Genomic DNA, 19,817 nt, shown 5'->3' on the forward strand with positions numbered 1-19,817 from the left:
AATACTACCTCCTCTAAAATCATCACTTTATATTCATACAAATTTATAATCATTAAATCACACAGATGTGAAGATACATAACCTTTCTTTGCACCCTTCTGAAGTCAAGGAATAAAGGACAGAGGAGTAAACATGTACTGACATGCATGTGTGTGTGTGCTCATACAGAACCACAGGGAGATTTAGTACCAGATTTAAAAAAAGAAATATATATATATATATATATATATATATATATATATATATAATTTCAAAGCAACAGACAAATCATTTAATAAATGTTGTGACAACTTGTTTTCCATATGGGAAAAAAAAAATAGTTCATTACTTCAAGCCTGATACAAAAATAAATCTGTTGACACACAAATTTAGATGCACACTCAAAAAAGTGAGCTTGGAAGAACCAATATTATTTTCGTTGAAGCCAAAAAGACCATTGTAATTATGAGCCAGAAGTGACAAATAAAAAGGTTCACAAAATCAGTTGTAAAAATTTTAAAATAGGGCACATAAAAAAAAAAGTAACTTCAAAATAGAAGACAGGAGAGAAATATTTAGAACCCATATCTAGGGAAAATTTTTAAAATATATTAAAACAAACAAAATTCTTGTAAACATAAGGGAAAATTAGAACTCACTTTAAAAAATGCCAAGGATATAAATAAGGATTTCATCACAAAGAAAATACAAAATTTTATACAGAGATATGTAACCTTGTTCAATTAAATATTAAAATTGAATAGTTCATGGTAGTTTTCAGTTGATAAATCAGCAAGATAATTTTACAACTATTTTGATAATAAAGTGTGAGTGGAGAAATTCTTATAAAAGTTCCTCAGTTTTTTAAATTAAAAAAAAAAATGGTAACAGGTTTGGAACCCAAGGGTGCTTAAGCACTTGAAACATCCCCAGACCTTTTTTATTTTTTAAAACTTGGAGACAGTATAACTACATTGTTTAGGGCCTCCATAAGTGGTGAGGATGGCTTTGAGCTTGGGATTCTCTGGCCTTCTCTGGCCTCATCTTCCCCAGTTGCTTGGATTACAGGACTATACCACCACACTCATCAAATTTTCTCAATTTTATCTTCTCCTACGGTAACCATCAAGAGCTAAATCACATAATTACAGGCTGTTTAGAATTCTCAGTGATATTTTAGAGTTTCAAAGATTTCGAAATACAAAACATTTTAGGATCTCTGGGCTAGTGCAAAGGTATGTCCCATTTAATATTAGTTTTGGAGAATGATGATACCAAACTCAGGTCATTTCTGAGAATATGAGGATGAATGTGGTTGGAAGATGGAGGATTTTGCTGAATTAGTTTCATGGATGAACTATTTTTCTCTCATTGAATTGTCAGAACTAATCTCAGTTTATAGGGAAAGTTCTTTTTTTTTTTCATTCAGAGCAATTAATCTTATGTTCTTAGTACAAAACAAAACAAAACAAAACAAAACAAAAAAATGGTCACTGGAAATAATCTAACAGAAGAGTGTAAACAGCAGTGCATGCTTCACATACATCCTGCTCTAGCTAGGTCAACAGAAGCAGTCTTCATATTTTTCTCCAACAGGTTGTGATATGGTTAAATGAGCTTGAAATTACTATAAAATGGAGCTTTAAAAAATGATCAAAATGTTCACAAAAATGCTAAATATAGAAAGATGAAACTTTTTTTCTGTGAAAGAATTTCGTGGATATTACAGAAGATCAAGCCTGTCAAATGCTATCATGCAGCTTAATATTGTATCTTTGATCCTGTCAGATCTATGTTTTTGACATGAAAATCAACCTAAGCCTCCTCCTTCTATCCTGTCGGCTTGTGACAGAACAATGTAAAAGCACTGAGATGCTATACACTTTGGTGAATTTATTTTTCATCTTTCTTCTCTACCTGGGGATTGTTCTTTCATCCCTGGAAATTTATTTAAACTCTGTCTTTAATTTTACTAGTGTTTGAGCCATTTGTTTCACCATTATTCTCCTGAGAATACATGAATAATTATTAAAGAACCTAAGAATGGAACAGAAAAATCATATGTCTTCCTTTTGGTACCATGCCCAAAATTTTCCTGAATTTTAATATATGGTTGAGCTAGTGTAGTGTGAAAAAATTCACTTACTCTAAAACTAGCTGCATATTGCGATATTTTATGTCACTGTACAATATTTTTTACCACAAATTTTAAAAATTTATTTTTCACGTCAGTTTGAATGTGAATTATCTGACACTCCTCCAGAAGTAATCTCTGTATCACCTACATGAATCTGGTCACTCTACAATAACTGGGAGAAACAAGGTGCAGCAGAAGTGAGATTGTGACTTGCAAGATTAGGACAGAGCAGATTATGTAACTTCCATTCTGTTCTCTGATCCCTGAACCACCATGTCAATTCTAGGGTTGCCACGTTGTAAGGAAGCCTGAGTCACAGGCAGAGATTGTGAATGTACACTTCTATGGACAAATACAGTTAAACTAAGCTTCAAGCTTTCCCAGTCCCAACCCCAGGCATGCAAGTGAGAAAACCTCCGTATCATTTAAGCAGCCAAACAATTATGTAACTATCAGTCCTTCATATCTTCCCTTATGAGCCTCCAGAAAACAGGGAGCAGAGATAAGCTATTCCTTATGTGCCCTGTTTCCTGATACACAGTGAATTTGACCACACAAAGAATATTGCTTTATACCAATAAGCATGGACTGGTTTGTTACACATCAATAGACACCCAGGAGAAATTATTTTCCTTAAATATATTTGTCACTTATGTATTGGTTGAATTTTCTTTTGCTTTTTAGGGCACCTCCAAATTCACACATGTACCAGAAATATGAATAAATGTGTGATTTTAGACTGTGGAATCTCATGAAAATATAAGAACACAACCTTATGGAGTGGTTAAGGAAAAAAAAACAGAAAATCTTTCTTTCCTCTCTTTCTTAAATCCTTATCTCTAACTCAGGCAAAGGAACTGAGCTGAATAATATATAAATAAACAATGCAGTTATTTATAAAGTCCTAAATATCATGCTGAAGGCCTTAAAAATCTGCAACCATACTTAAAGGATTTCCTATTATAACACCATGTACTCTTCTCAAAAGGATAGCTTGCAAAGATTCATATTTAGGCTGCAAAATTCTGACAACTGCCTACAGCAATTGTTCACCTTTTGAGGAAAAAAGGCTGCAGATCAAGTGCCATACCATCCTCCAGTGAAATGCAGAACCTGTGAGAGTCATATTGTGTGCTGAACAGGCAAGAAGAGTGTGTCTCATTGTAAAACTGTGACACAATTACTTTCTTGAGGCATTGCCATAGTTGGTTTACATTTTATTCTGTAGAGTATAACAGGCATACAATGAGCAAAGCTATGAATGCAATGGGTTCCAACCATGAGTTTGTAACACTTATTAACAGAATATACATAAATATATTTGAGAAGATATGTATAGATGTGGGGTGTTTTCAGAAGCATGTTCTTTTGACACAAAAATCTTTCTCCAAAATCAGTAACTCTGTCCTCTCTTCCCCTGCTCAGTTTCACTATCTCTCCTTAAAAAAAAAAAAAAAAAAAAAGTATGATCTATTTTTAGTTCCTCGTCCTTTCTCAATTCTTAGGATTCCCAGCACTTGCATTTGACAGATAGGACATTAGCAATCATTTTATACAAGGTTAAAATTCTGCCAACTATAGAAGGCCAATGAGCAATGTAAATGATGATAGCGAGCAGGATGGATAGGAAGGCACACAAAGTGGAGGCAATGGAAAGACATAGAGTACACAAGGCATCTAGAAACATGCATATTTAACTATTCAAGTGGGACATCACCTGAACGCTCCCAAATACTCCCAAATATTCCCAAAAGGCTTTTAAAATATACTCTGCTTGATGAAGCTTCAGGCTCAGAGATTCAATAAATCTTTCCTTTAGATTTCATTTGTAATGTATTTTAAATACTTTTAAAACTAAAATAAAGATAAAATGTCAATTTAATTATGTCTTATAGGGAGCTTTAACACATGGAAAGTCACTGTGTGGTTCAGTTAGCTCATTTTTGTGTAGATCTTGAAATCAACTTCTATGATTCCTATTTAACTGAAGAATATTCTGAATTTTCTAAGGAGTTCTTAAAACACAGAAGACATGTAATTACTTATCTTTGGTTATCAAGATTTTTTTTTCAAATTTGTAGAAGGAAAGTAAATAAATCAAAAGAAGATTGAAATTAATATATAGCTAACATTTTTATTCATAAATTCCAGTATTCACTTCTTTATCAATCAAAACCACTTCATCTTTTTAATTGATTTATGGGTAGCAAAACTGACTTCCAATGTGATTTAATTGCTTGTGGTGGATGTAAAGGGCATGTATTTTCTATGTAGAATTTTTCAAATTTTTTTGGTAAGGTATGATGTTTCCTTCCACTGCTAAAATGTAAAACAGGTTTCTAATTACCAATTCTATTTATTTTACTTTCTTTTTAAGAATCTATAACTAGGGATTTCAGATTTTGATGCTGAGAAATCAAATTTCTAATTATAAAACATATAAAAATGTCAGTGTCATATTTATATAAGCCAGATTTAAAAGAAGGAACCAAATAGCTAAGGCACATTCTGATTAATCTAAATACTGTGTCATTATAAAGCATGAGTCAGGCAAACATGAATTTGGTTGTTGCCTGATTGTTTCAATCACTCAGCACAATTCTGGTCTTGGCAGTACTGAGAATTTTTACTGAGTAAGGTTTGGCGCCACGACTTCTTTTGATTACATAAGGATAACAAGAGCTAATGCTTATGAGTGCTGACCACATGGTCAATAGCTGTGAAGGGTTTGAGATTTTTATCCTGCTTGTAAGTGAAGCTAACCTGCTTATGAGGCTTTATACAGATGGTGATAAGATTTGAGATTCCTCTCAGAGGCAAAGGATATCATTACTCAGGACAGAGCAGATAGGCAGGGAGCTGCTGAAGTACTTGAGTGATGATCTAACAACTCATTACATTGTTACATGCTTTATGAGGTAACTTAACTCTACACATATGGTAGATTAAGTAGCTGTAGTCAAAGACCAAGGTGGTGGTGCTGACAGTTGAACTCTGGAGGGCAACAGTTTCAGGTGCTGAGTTCTTCCTCTCTATGTTATATTGATTTCTTAGATGCATAAATGTAGTGCCGGAGCCTTAGAAATAATAACAAAAATAATGTATCTTTACCATTAAAGATACATTATGTAGTATAAAAACCAACATATATGCAAAAAATGTGTATGACATATTATTTTAACAAAGGTACAATTTGATGAAAGGTGCCTCAAGTCAACTTTTGAAATATTGGAGTGTAATTTTTGGAAGACAATATATAATATTAAAAAGTTTCATTTCTTAGGAAAAAAATCTGAATCTAATGTTAGTAAACATATTGAGAGGCAGGGTGTCAATTTATCTCTAGAATCTGATCGGCCTATGTGATGTATACATCTAACTATTAAACTTGCAAATAAATTGAAAACTCTGTCCTGACTGGCCCAGGAGATGGTGTCTCTTTTAAAACTCTGCTTCATTGTGATTATGAGTCTTTAAACAGAAAATATAGCCACTAAGCCTACAAGAGATTTTTGTCTATTAAATCGATTGTATTTTATTGTGTTTATTTTGATGACATCTATTTATTTACACAACTTGCTCTTTGATCACACAGAGTTCTTAAAAACACAGTGGGCCAGGCCTTGTACTACGTGATCCATTGCCAGGACAAGCTGGAGCATTAACCAAACACTGTGAGAAGGACAAAAGATTCCCTTGACTACCTGCAAAGAATCCCCTGGCTTTTCATGGCTGCAGTCCAAAGACACTTACACTAAAATAAATTGCACCCAAAATATTTAAAATAAATATTACTAAAACAGAATTCTACAAAGTATGCTGCTTATCAACGTGTCCTTTGTTTTTACACTACTTGAAACTATTGATATAAATTAATTAGTTTGCAAACACTTAGATCTGGGCTTGGCACACAGACAGACATATAAAAGCTATATAAGTCTTTGTTAAACAAAATGAAAGATGACATTCCTACATATAGGCAAAGCTACTTACTTTTGTGTTTGATTTAGAAATTGCCAAACATTCAGATTTCTCTTGGGGAAAAAAAAAAAAAAGAACCATTGGCTTAAAGTTCTGTCAGAATTCAGAATGCAGTGTGACTGGATATATAATCTTCTCTGTGCATAAGGTTAGGATTTGTTTAAAGTAAGAATGAAAAATGGACGAGTAAGCAAATGAGATGCAGGGACAGATCTGGGCAGGCAGAGCCTATTGCCAGCACTGCAGAGAATCATTAGCTTGACTTAAACCTTGAACCTAAGGATCTATTAATAAATTGACTTATGTGTGCAAAGTGCAACTAAGCTCTTTGCATATATTACCTTGTTAAATGCCCTCCACGCTGTAAGTGGGGACTCTGAACCCACACACCACCAAACAAGTTAGTCATAAACCATCCCCTTATTGCATTAGAAAAGGCTAAAACATGTTTATTTTACTGTATCTTCATTTTTAGGAAAGCATGCAGGTGTTCTTCTCTCTTCCCTGTATAATAAAATTGAATGTGAAATTTCTTTGGAGTTCCTTCAATAATGTTAAAGTTTTTCATAATATTCCATAAACAATGGCTGAGACTTCTAATATACATTTCTGTTTAAGTTTTCTGTGATCAAAAGAAAAGAAAACTGGATTTGGATTATCTTTGTGACAATTAATTGTTGTAAATCATCATTTTCACCCTTCTCAGTATTAGAAAAATAAAAATTTTTCTTCAAAGTACTTAAGTCCGCATTGACATTGAAAATAGCCATGGGTGGCACACACACAATACTTCAAGCTTCATACACAGAAAAATGCTACTGCAAACAAACAAACAAACAAAAGACAGCAGACACAAAGAATGAGAGTTGCTCCTTAATATGAGCTAAAATATTTTTTTGTGCAAATGCTGAAAATCAATACAAAAGTAGAAATATCAACATAATAGAGATCCTAGGAGAACTAGCGTCAAGTTTTGGCAGGAAGTTTGCATATATGGGTGGTACCAGCAAGATTAGGCAGGGGGTTTTATGAACACTGTTGGATTGTTTTCATGCATTTATTGTTTGCCTTCTCAGTCAATTTTTAATTATGGTGAATATATATATATATATATATATATATATATATATATATTATAGTATACATATATTTTATATACATATTATGTATATGGTTATAAATATAAAATATGTATGTCTATATAAATATATATCCATTTTTGTGGTGCAGGGTGTCTCATCTTCTAACTGGGCTAGAGTTGGCATATACCACTTACCTAATAAAATAAATTAAAGAATAGTTGAGTATTTACAATAGTTCTCTCTATTGTTGTCTCATCCTGAAACCTGGAAATTGAGAAAACTGTATACTTAATCTATAACTTACAATGGCTTTCTATTCAAGAAGTGCCCTAACATATCAGAACCTTGAATCCTGGTGTACTAACATAATTTCCTGAATTTTATAGCCTAACTCTACCTCTCTTTAGAACTCACTCTTGGCAAATGGAATCAAGCCAACTTATTCTCATATGTTGACTATTCATAATCTATTCATAAATATTCATTGAAGGATTCTAATATCTCCTACAATTTACTGAAAATGAAAGTAAAATATCTTTCCGCGGCAGGGCTAATGCTGGTCAGTCTCCTCTTTATCCTGAGTAACAATGGTTGACTTAGAAACTGAGATGGAATCAATAGATTTAGGCTTATGAGATTGACAAGAGTAGAAGACTGGAATAGCAGCTAACTTTCCTATAAGAAAGTTTTCAGTGCTGGGAATGTGGTTAAAGCGGTAGCATGCACAGGGCCCTGGGTTCGATTCTTGGCACCACATAAGAAAAAAATAAATAAATAAACTAAAGATGTTGTGTCCACTGAGAACTAAAAAAATATAAATATTAAAAAAATTCTCTCTCTTAAAAAAAAGAAAGTTTTCATGTAAGCCAGGCATTTATTCAAAGCCCTTTGAATGATTAGCTCATTTATTCTTCAAAGAATCTTAAAAATGTTACATCCTCTAATTATCATCCACAGAATTTGGATGCAGAAAATGGCTCATACAAATATTAAATGCCTTATGAAAGGTCATAAGTACACTCCCCTGATAATTAATAATGTTGAATTTTTAAAATTTAAAAAAAAAACCTGTGCCAAATATATTAAAAAAATTACCACTATCAAATATTGCCTTCGGAAATAGTCAAGTATGATGAAACACACATGCATGCACATTCAAGAAGCAGAGCTAGACATAGGAATGAAGGGAAAGGTGGAAACAAAGCATCATTTGAAGATGGGGTATTCACTATTCCCTAAAAAAGAAAAAAAATGTCCATCCTTTGGCAAGGTGAAAAACAACAGAAAAGACCCTTCTACATTTTCTTTAGTAGCATTTTTCTTTCTACAATAATACCAATCAAGGAGGAAATATTGTCAGGTGGTTGCCATTGAGAGGCCCAATAGAGCTCTCAGGGATACATGTATGTGAGAAGAGAAATAAAAGCCTAAGATTGTAAGTGCAAAGAGTTCAGAGCAGCTCAATCACCCAAGCCCAAGTGTGCTGCCAAGGGAACAGACTGCCGGAAAGTCCATCACAAATCCTACAACTGAGCTTATAAAACTTGTGTTACATGAGATCCTTACTACATTTAAAGAAGGGAATGGGTGTTACTGTTTACAAATCTAAATGATGCAAAAATCACACAAATAATTAAAATATCCACACCCTTATGTCTTTGTTGTTAAATAACACATATCTAATTCAAAATACATTAAAAAAATACTAGGTCTTTAGTCCTTTCACATCCACAAAGGGAAATGTGATCAAGTCATGAACTGCATCTGGGCACAGGTAATTTAATCTATGTTGCATAGACGGGTTGGTTTTCACGTATTCCAATCTTTAAAATATTTAAGTAGAAAAAGACTATTAGTCAAACAATACCAGTGAACTCCCCTGGGTTATAGAATAAAAAAATCCGCTCTGATAATATAATGGTTAAAACTATTTAATAGAGGTACTTTGGATTAGACAGAGGGGAGTGATGGGATGGCAAGGGGTATGGAATTAAGGAGGACAGTGGAATTAATCAGACATTATTACCATATGTGTATATATGATTACATAGCTAGTATAATTGTATATCATGAAAACCAGAAGAAATGCATTCTACTGTCATGTATAACCAATTAGAACAGATTTAAAAAAATTTTTAAAAAAATTTGAAAATGTCTTCATTCATGTATTTGATTAATTAAATTATTCTTCTTGGTTCAAATACAGCATTCTTCAAATGATAACTTTATGTCTTACTAATCTCAGGTGTGATTTCATCTGTCAAAATAATGTCAATTTAGGTAAAATTCTAACATATCTAAAGCTAATTTTCCCCCACTATTTTACAATTCTTAAACAGAAAGAATAATTTGTCAATCCAATAATAAAATCTTATTTTCTCCTGAAATTATCATGCATTTTTGGTAATTGGAATAGTATTTTTCCCACAAATGTGGTTAACCTTCAGACTGAGATATTAGAGTGATTCCTCTTACCATCTAATGACATTATTATTTTTTTTTTAAATTTAAATGAAGGTAATGCTCACTTTAGACAGAAGACCTAAAATTGGTTGGAAATATGTAACTCAGTTGTAAGTCAGTTGCAGAAGTTGACCTCCTAATATTTGTTTGTTGGGAATATGCTTGAGAATTGATAAAAGTTTTACGCATAAAACTAGGAAAAATGACACATGACCATTTTTTGTTGTTGTTATTAAATGCAAAAGTAAAAGATAAGGATTCACATTCTTCCTTTACCCATGTCTTTTATGTATTTCTTTATTTTATATTAACTTATGTGGCCATTTATTTGTTTGTATACCTTTTCATCTGCTTTCTGACTATTCCCATATTTCTGTTTTTATCTAATTTTATTTTTCTTCCTTTCCCTCATTTTACTCTCTGTCCTCTGCTATATATCTTTAAAACAAGATCATCACTCTAAATTCTGTGTCTTCTTTATTTTTTATTTCACTATATTGGGACTTGAATTTATAGCATAAAAAATTATGGACTAAAAGAAGAATTATGGAATAGCATTTCCCAAACTGATATGAACATACTGTAGTTTCCTTATTTGGACTTCTGGTGTTCTGAGATCCAGTGAGCTGGCCCTGGAAGCTGAGAAAGTCCTCAGCACAAGAGCCTAGAGGCTGGGAGTACAAGAATGTCAGAATCATATAGACACAGAAAAGGATATTTTATGGTAGAATGAATCTGACCTAATTATTCTATGTATATATGGGATTATATAACACTGAAACTCAAATTCATTTCTACCACAGGCTACTAACTTAAAAAAAAAACTTTAAATAAAATAGCAGAAAGATTTGTAGAGTTAAGGGAGGAAACAGAGGACAGGGAAGGGAAGTACTAGGGACTGAATTAGAACAAATTTAATCTATGCATGTATGATTATGTTAAAATAAACTCACATATTATATGTAACTTAAAGAAGCAAATAAAAAGAAAAAGCCATTTCATAACCATATAGTTTTTTAAAATAATACTGGATCACATATTCTACAACCCCTTCAGATATATGTAAAGATGTCACTCCCAGTACCTGGGACTTCTCAATTTCTTGACTACCCCTTTTCAATGGTATTGTTCCATGCCTACCTCAACCCTTTTCTACAATGATACTTTGCCTTACTAATCGTTAAAACTTCCCTTTCTTCCATCTTTTAGTTTGCTAGCATAACTTTTTCCTGACTACATCCAATCTATGCAGTTCATTTCCATTATTATCTTAATTTCAACAAATATTTAGCCATCCATGAACATATAGTCTAATGATTTTTTCTGTTTCCATAGTACTCGTGTCTGTCATGTGCTTACTTTCCTCAGTATTCTATGTGCAGTTATTAAAAGTATTCCTTTATATACATATTTAAAACACTTGCTGAATTCTTTCTTCTTTGAACAATTAAATGAGCTGTTAAACTGAATTGTAATGCTGTGCTTTGTATATTTCATGCAAGTTAAAGTGACATGCAACTTAAAAAGAAATTTTGCTTGTTGCTCATTAAATGTATTGTCATTATGCTAAAATGGGCTCTTACTTTTGCTAGGATAATTCTGTTACATTCAATATCCTACTCTGCTGGCTAGCTATTTCACATTTTCTTCAACCTCCAATAATTCTTCCCCATTTTAACACCCAATAGATGATGAAAATTGCTGTTCAACCAAGATAAGAAACAATCAGAAGTGAAATATTATAAGCTATGTCATCACATTTGCCTACCTACGTAAATCTACTCCAGAATTATCTGCTTTGTATCTCTTTTACAAATATCAGTACATATATTTGTTCTGTGATAAATTTCATGAAATCTACTTGGGTATTAGATTCCATTTCACTTAAATTCTCAAAAAAATATCCCATTAATTATTCCCCATTAATCATTTATCATTATTCTTTTCTTCATTTCTTTGGATATTTCTACTAGTATATAAATGCACTCAACGTTCCCTCTCTAATTATTGTACTAAATATTTCATTTAAAGTGAACCTTCTGGAAAGTATTTCCTAAACTTACACTCTCTACTTTGTTTCCTTTTTTTTCTATTTCCTAATAACTTTAAATCAGCATTTGCTAATATAATTCCCATGAATGAGCTCTTGGCAAGACTAATAATTTTCACATTGTGAAATCTAATAGTCAGTTCTTAATCTCATTCTTCTTGCTTTTTAGCTTCCAAAACACTAGAATCCCCCGAATTTTCTCATCTTCCTAGTTTATCCTCTGAACCTCCTGGGATTTTTTTTCAATTCTAATTTTTATATATGAAAGTAGAATCCATCACATTTCATATTACACATATAGAGCATAATTATTCATATCTTGTTTATACAATGTATAGTCACACCATTTGTGTCTTCATACATGTACTTAGGGTAATGATATCTATCTCATTTCAGTATCTTTTTTACCCCATGCCCCCTCCCTTCCTCTCCTACCCTTTTGCCCTATCTAGAGTTTGTCTAATCCTCCCACACTCTCCTGACCACCCCATTGTGTATCATCCTCCTTATATCAGAGAAAACATTTGGCATTTGTTTTTTTGTGATTGGTTAATTCACTTAGCATTATGTTCTACAATTCCATTTATTTACCTGCAAATGTCATGATTTTATTCTCTTTTAATGCTGAATAATATTTCATTGTGTATATATGCCACATTTTTTTTTTATTCATTCATCTATTGAAGGGCATCTAGGTTGATTCCATTGTTTAGCTACTGTGAATTGTGCTCCTATAAACATTGATGTGGCTGTGTCCCTGTAGCATGCTGTTTTTAAATCTTTTGGGTGTAGACTGAGGAGTGGGATATCTAGGTCAAATGGTGGTTCCATTTCAGTTTTCTAAGGAATCCCCATACTGCTTTTCATATTGACTGTACCAATTTGCAATCCCACCAGAAATGTATGAGTGTGTTTTTCCCCCTACATCCTTACCAACACATTGTTGTTTGTACTTTTAATAGCTGCCATACTTAGCATTATCTTCTCCAATGCCATCCATTTACCTGAAAATGCCATGGTTTTATTCTTTTTTAATGCTGAGTAAAATTCCAAAGTGAAGTCAGCCAATCTCCCCAAAACAAATGTTTTCTCTGATATAAGGAGGTTGACTCAAAGTGGGTTTGGGAGGGAGAGCATGGGAGCAATAGATGAATTCTAGATAGGGAAAAGGGGTGGGAGTGAAATGGAGGAGACAGAGGATTAGCAAGGATGGTGGAATGTGATGGACATCATTATACAAAGTACATGTATAGAGACATGAATTGGGAGTCAACATACTTTATGCACAAAAAGAGATACAAAAATTGTGGTATATATGTGTATTAAGAATTGTAATGTAAAAAAAAAGAATAGGATTAGCTTGGATTAGTTAGATGGAAATGAAAGGTGGGGAAGGATATAGGAAAAAGAGAGATAGTAGAATGAAACCCACATTATTACTTTATGTATGTGACTGTATGACCAATGTGATTCTACAATATCTATAATCAGAAAAATGAGAAATTATAGCCCATCTATGTATGATATATCAACGTATATAAGTGCATTCTACTGTCATGTGTAAATAATTAAAACAAATAAAAAATTTTTAAAAAAGCTTTAGAGTTGACACTTTCACACACACACACACACACACACACACACACACACACACACAATAGCTGCCATACTGTCTAGAGTGAGATGAAGTCTTAGAGTAGTTCTGATTTGCATTTCTCTAATTGCTAGAGATGTTTAGCATTCTTTCAAATAAATGTTGAGTGATTATATATCATCTTCTGAGAAGTGTCTGTTTAGTTCCTTGGCCCATTTATTGATCGGGTTATTTGTTTTTTGGTGTTTAGATTTTTGAGTACTTTATATATCCTAAAGATTATTGCTTTAATCTGATGTGCCTGAAGTAAAAATTTGCTTCTAAAAGCTTCCTGTGTTTTGAAAGTACAATCTGGATTACTTTTTGAACCCCTTTAATTTTCTGTCATGTATGAAATGGATCCAATGTAGTCTTATGGCATAAAAAAATACACTCATCAATTACTACCCTGTTGAATTGATCCCTAGTGTGGTTCTAACCAGTGGAATAGATTGCAGTGTTTCAACTGTCATATCCCCTTGGGTGTCTAACAGAATCTTGTATTTTTATATTCCTCACCCCATTTCAAAGCCCACTTTTTTTGCCTTCTTCCTTGAGTAAGCCTTTAATTTTACTCTTCTAATTCTCATAGATAAGAATTTAGAGAGTGCAGAAAGTATATCTTTCACCATTAAATCCTAATATTAAGACAATGACTTGCACAAGTTGTTTTTCAGTGAATATGGTGAAAGAAAGAATGAGTGAATGCATAAGTGAACTCAGACAGTTTAGATTTTGGAGGATTTTTATATTTTGGACTATTTTTTCATCCTTCATGATGGTAGAAAGACCTAAGTCTGAGTTTGTATTTAAACACTTGAATGTTATTCAGATTAATAGACCTAAATATTCCCCTTTTAAACCACTCGTTTCCCATTTATTAAATGTTTCTTTTATAATTATGCTTAAGCCCTCACTTTCTAATAGGTGAGGTAAGGCCATTCATAGGTATGTGATTTCCTAAAAAAGTCTTGCTAACAGTGAGCCCTGAAGCATGCCAGAGAAAACACTTTGTAAATGCCTTTTTTTTAAAAAAAAAATTAATTTCATAATAAATAAAAAAAAGATTTTTTACAGGTGCAGAAAAGATGCACTGGCGATACTTTGTTAGGGGAAAACATGCTTTGTTGTGTGGATATAGGCAGATCTTAAATGAATTCTTCAACATTGCTATGTCGTCACACAGATTATTGCTTTTATTTGTAAGCATCATCTTCTTGCAAATTCTTAGGCCAGGTTTTCCACTGTGATATTTGATATTTAACTTTGCAAATAATAATAAGGATAAATTTAAAAGCTCTTGATTCATCAAATAGGGTTACCTTGGTCTTTGCTATTATATTTTACAATATCCTCTATATTTTTCAGTTCAAATAAGCTCAGATAAAGAAAGAAGGATGAGAAGGCAAAAATCCATGATATCACAGTTTTATTCATCATATTTCCTCATGCATAAAAAGCTTTTGGAAAAATCTACTTTACTTTTCCTTGACTTATAATTATGTTCCTATCTTCAAACATTGCTTATTGTTTGAAAAAAAATAATTAATTTGTTATCCTAGGGGGCATTTTTTTCAGTTATTGCTTGCTCTTCATGTTGCACCTATAGAAAGAAATAGCCTTCAAAAACTTTAAGATATCTAATAATTTACTAGCAATGTGCCTGTTTATGAGCCACTTATTCCATCTCAAGAGCAGTTTTACATTTATTTGTCACCATCTGGAAAGATGAGTATTAATAGTTCTGGCTGACTTGCTTTTAATTTTTTTCTCTATATTTTCTATGATATTAACAATTAAGATAAGCTAAAATGTGGTACATATCCATGATGAGTATTATTCACCCATAAAGAAGAACAAAGTCATATCATTGGAAGGGAAAGGGGATTAGACATGAAAGTAGAAGGGAGATTAAATTAAGAGGAAGAAGATCAACGAGTGGGGAAGAGGAATGGGTAAGGGAAGGTGATCAAAAGATGGGAATGATCAAAATGTGTTATATGAATGCATTCACATGCCACAATGAAGCCCACTTCTGTGTATAATTGATATGTGCTGATAGAAATGTAACCAAAACTTTTAAAATGTAAATAAAATAAAATAAAATAAATGAGGTTAGGAAGTCAGAATTATTTAAGAGCATTTATTTTTATTTATTTATTTGTAGTTATACATGGATACAATACCTTTATTTTATTTATTTACTTTTATGTGGTGCTGACCATTGAACCCAGGGTCTCTCATGTACTAGGCGAGCACTCTACCACTGAGCCACAACCTCAGTCCAAGAGCATTTTTTTTTTAACTAAAGATAAAAGGAGTCTTAATGCATCATTCAAAACCACTGAGCTCTATTTGAAAGATGAAAAAAAGAAAGTATCTTCTCTCTCTTACCCCATCCTCTCTCTTTCTCATTCTTGGTCTCATTCCTCAGTGTCTGTTTCTTAATTGATTTTTTTTTCCTTTTTATGGGTTTCATTTAATAATTTCTTTATACCTTTTAACACTATTGCTCTAATTGATGTGATTGGAAAGAATGATGTTTTCGAATTTCTGAAGATCACATATGAGAAATTCCATATAATGGTAGTGTTGGATACTCCCATTTCAACAAGTCCTAGGTACTTAGTGTGATGCACACATCATGCTGACACCAGGAGACCTCCAATTCTAATAATTTTGTTCCTCTAAGAAATCCTGAAAATTGTTTTTGCTATGGGTCGGGTGGTTGATACAAATGTAGGTTTTAAAGTAATTTATATTCTTGTTTTAAAATTTTTCCCTTGGGATAAAAAAAAATAGAATAGAACTTTTTTGTTTTAGTTTTGTTTACCAGGAGAAAATCTGTCCAAGTGAAAGTTAAAGGGCACTTGTTTTCTTTTTAAAATAATAAATTATAGATGAGATTTGTTTCTCTGGCAGATTTGGCCAAAATATTGAAGAAAACTATGGTAATATGCATGCAGAAAGTTCTTCAACCTGAATTACCCTGAATGATATGTTTTTAAACATTATATATCTTATATTCAAATATTTAAAAGCAACAAAGAAAAGATTATAAATTAAGTGGTCTAGAGTCCTCCAAAAAGAGCTGTCAAATAGTTTCAATAATGCTTTAGTCAAAATTGTTAACAAAAATATTTCACAATTTTGATTCATGAAAATTATGTCTTCTTTTTAAAAGGAAAGAAAAAGTATCTTGAGGCTTTTGGGTAATACAAATTTTGCTTTTTGAGAAAATTGTGGTACTCTTAATATAAACTTAGAAGTCTTAAATAAAATTGCACTAAATCAATGATTAATCACTATTCTATGGAAATATCATGAAATATATACTCAGTTCATATATTGTAATATGAATAAAAATTTCTTATATCTTAAAGATTCAAAAATGAAGTATGAAAACACTCAAATGCGTCAGGTAAAATAGATAATTAGTGAATACATGTGTCAAATTAATATATAGATATATGATTATTATAATTTTGCTTCAAAAATATTTTCATAATATAATATCACTGTACTTATCAGTAAGACATACATGTTATTTAAAATAGTTGTGTGCAGCAGCACATTACAGGAAATAAATGGTTAAGTAATTCTTTTAAAATGAAATTTTAAAAATTATATTATTTTTTAGTGTAAAACACTATAGAAGGGGCTGGGATTGTGGCTCAGCGGATTGAGCGCTCACCTAGCACGGGGGGGGGGGGGGACCCAGGTTCAATCCTCAGAAACACATAAAAATAAAGGCAATGTGTTGTGTACATCTACATCTAAACAATAAATGTTTTAAAATACATAAATAAATATACTTAAAAACATTATAGAAGTTTAGCAAATAATTCTCACTCTGTCAAGTTTCTAAATTTTCATACCTAGATGAGGGGCAAAAATTTGAGAAACCAAAGTGGAATATGTTCATTGTAATCACACAATTATGGTTTCCAAAGAGGCTAGCTCTGGACCTCTGGGTATTTACTACTCATTCCTTTGGTTAGGCAGCCTTGTTTTTTTGGTTTGTTTTGTTTTGTTTTTGGTACCAGGAGTTGAACTAAGAGGCATTTGACCACTGATCAACATCCTCAACCCTGTTTGGATTTTATTTAGAAAAAGGGTCTCAATGAGTTGCTTAGTGCTTTACCATTGCAGAGCCTGGATCTGAACTCATGATCCTCCTGTCTCAGCCTCCTAAGCAGCTGGGATTACAGGTGTGCTCCACCATACCCAGCTAGGCAGCCTTTTATTCTGTGTAATAATCTCCCATGAGGGTTCGCTATGTACTATTTATTGATATTCTCACCACAAAATGGGTATGGAGGTGTTCTTAGAGGGGAGTGGTGATCATGTGACATGGCTAAAGCCCTGACTATGTGGGGTACAGTGGCTGAACACCTATAAACGGAGTACCAACACTGGAATTGGAGACTTTTACTCCACTATTCCACTGAAATACCTATAGCAAATAAACGCACATTATAATACTGTTTTAAAATTATTTTTAGTTGCAAGCATGTTGTATAAAACATCACAAAACATAATCACACATACTGAACATTGACAGGAACCTAAGAAACATAATTTCAAAGAAAATAAAAACAAATACTACCTATTATTACAATGGTCAGTACACATTTCATATTAATTCTATTTTATTATATCTTGTTTGTTAGTTGTTGTTCTTGTTTAAGAAGAAATGGGAAAATTAGACTTTTTTTGGAAATATTGTGACCTTGAAAAACAATAAAAATCTTCAGGAGATTTTTAATATTTAAACAATAGATGTGTACACACACTCCTTTTGCAAGTTCCTATTTAAAGTAACTTAGTTTGAGAGCATATTCCATGAAGTAATGGAATCATGAAAATATAGTGATTTTTCACCTTTAGAAGTAACTTGGGAAAACTTAGAAATTAAGGAGGAAAGAAATAAATTGGGGGATTAGCGACCTGGTGATGCTGGGCTATGGAAAACCTAATCTGTGGTCCTGGATGCCTTTTTCTCAAGTCCTCAGACTATTGCCTTTCTGAAAGAAGCATCAAGTTTATTATATTTTACTATTAGATTATGACATCAGATATCCTAGAATGAACATGTCCTTAGAGTGCCAACTTTCCGTCATTAGGAACATTCTCATATTATGTATTTCCTGTCCCTATAAGATACACACATTTTTACAATTTAAATTCAAAGCTAGAAAAGATAAAAACATATTATCAAATAATCACAAAGGCCACTAGGTATTTTTTGAAAACGTTTGCTTCTTCTTGCAGTGTATATTTCACAGTCACCATAGTCAAGGTTTTAGCTAACTGATGTTTTAATGTCATGCTTTGTTACTGAAATATTTATCAAGTCATAATGTGTATAGTTAGGTATTTTTAGGTGAAATTGACCCAAAAGTTATGAAAAAATATACATCCTTGCCTATTACATGTCTTTAAAAACTTTGAAGTTGTTGTATATGAGTATATGTTCTCGTTTTAAAAAAAAATATACCAGGACATTCATAGCCATAAAAATTTAATTCAGTTTTAACATATTTAAATACATTCTGAGCATGTCTTCTTTATAAATTTTTAAGGTAAATTTAGAATTAATGTGGAATGTCTTTTTTCATACATCAAGAATAAAAAGTAGAATTTAAAAGGATAGGAAAATTTAGAAAAAGGAATTTTATCGAACTGCTTTTCTTAAATCAAAATATTTCCCCCAATAAGTATAAAACATGTGCCACTGAAATTTATTTGAAGTAAACTCTTCAATGATTTTAATATTTTTTTTTTCTTATTCTAAATCTGGCAGTACTGTATACAGCTATTTTGCAAAGTTTGTAATATAATTATGATTCTTGAATTCAACATTTGTACAATTTAAGAATCTCAATAAAAATGTGTAATTTATTAATAGTACAAGTAAACATGAAACTATTCTAGCACTGTTTTATATTTTTAAAAATGATTTATATTAATGTATATTTTCTGAAATTACAATGCAAACTTTCTAAGCTTCAAAGTTGATATTACCATGACAACACTGATTTTAAAAACTGCCTACATTTTATTATCATTAACTATACTGAAAAAGTAAACAAGTTTGATACAATTTTCTGTCCAAATTATATTCATAACTATGTGTGCACTAGTTATGAATTAAAACATACTGCTGAAAATGTATTCTGCCTCTTAGAGTATGATTAGTCTTAAAAGAGTGTCTTTTTATTCTTGAGAAAGAATGCACATTTATGTGTTAAAAAACAAAGTTTCAAGATATGGGATGATGGGTTATAAGTAATCATGTTGATTTGGTAAACGGAAGACTCTGAAAACACAACAATATCTTAAAATTTTTATTTTTTTAATGTCAAGAATCATGTCTGTATTTAATTTCTATGAGAAAGTAAATAAAATTCAAAACATTTATTAAATTTTGTAGCTATTTCTTATTTTGCATTACCTCCTCCTGTGTCCAGGCAAACTGAATAGCTCCTA

The sequence above is a fragment of the Callospermophilus lateralis genome, chromosome 5 (assembly GCF_048772815.1).
Source record: "Callospermophilus lateralis isolate mCalLat2 chromosome 5, mCalLat2.hap1, whole genome shotgun sequence".
Lineage (NCBI taxonomy): Eukaryota > Metazoa > Chordata > Mammalia > Rodentia > Sciuridae > Callospermophilus > Callospermophilus lateralis.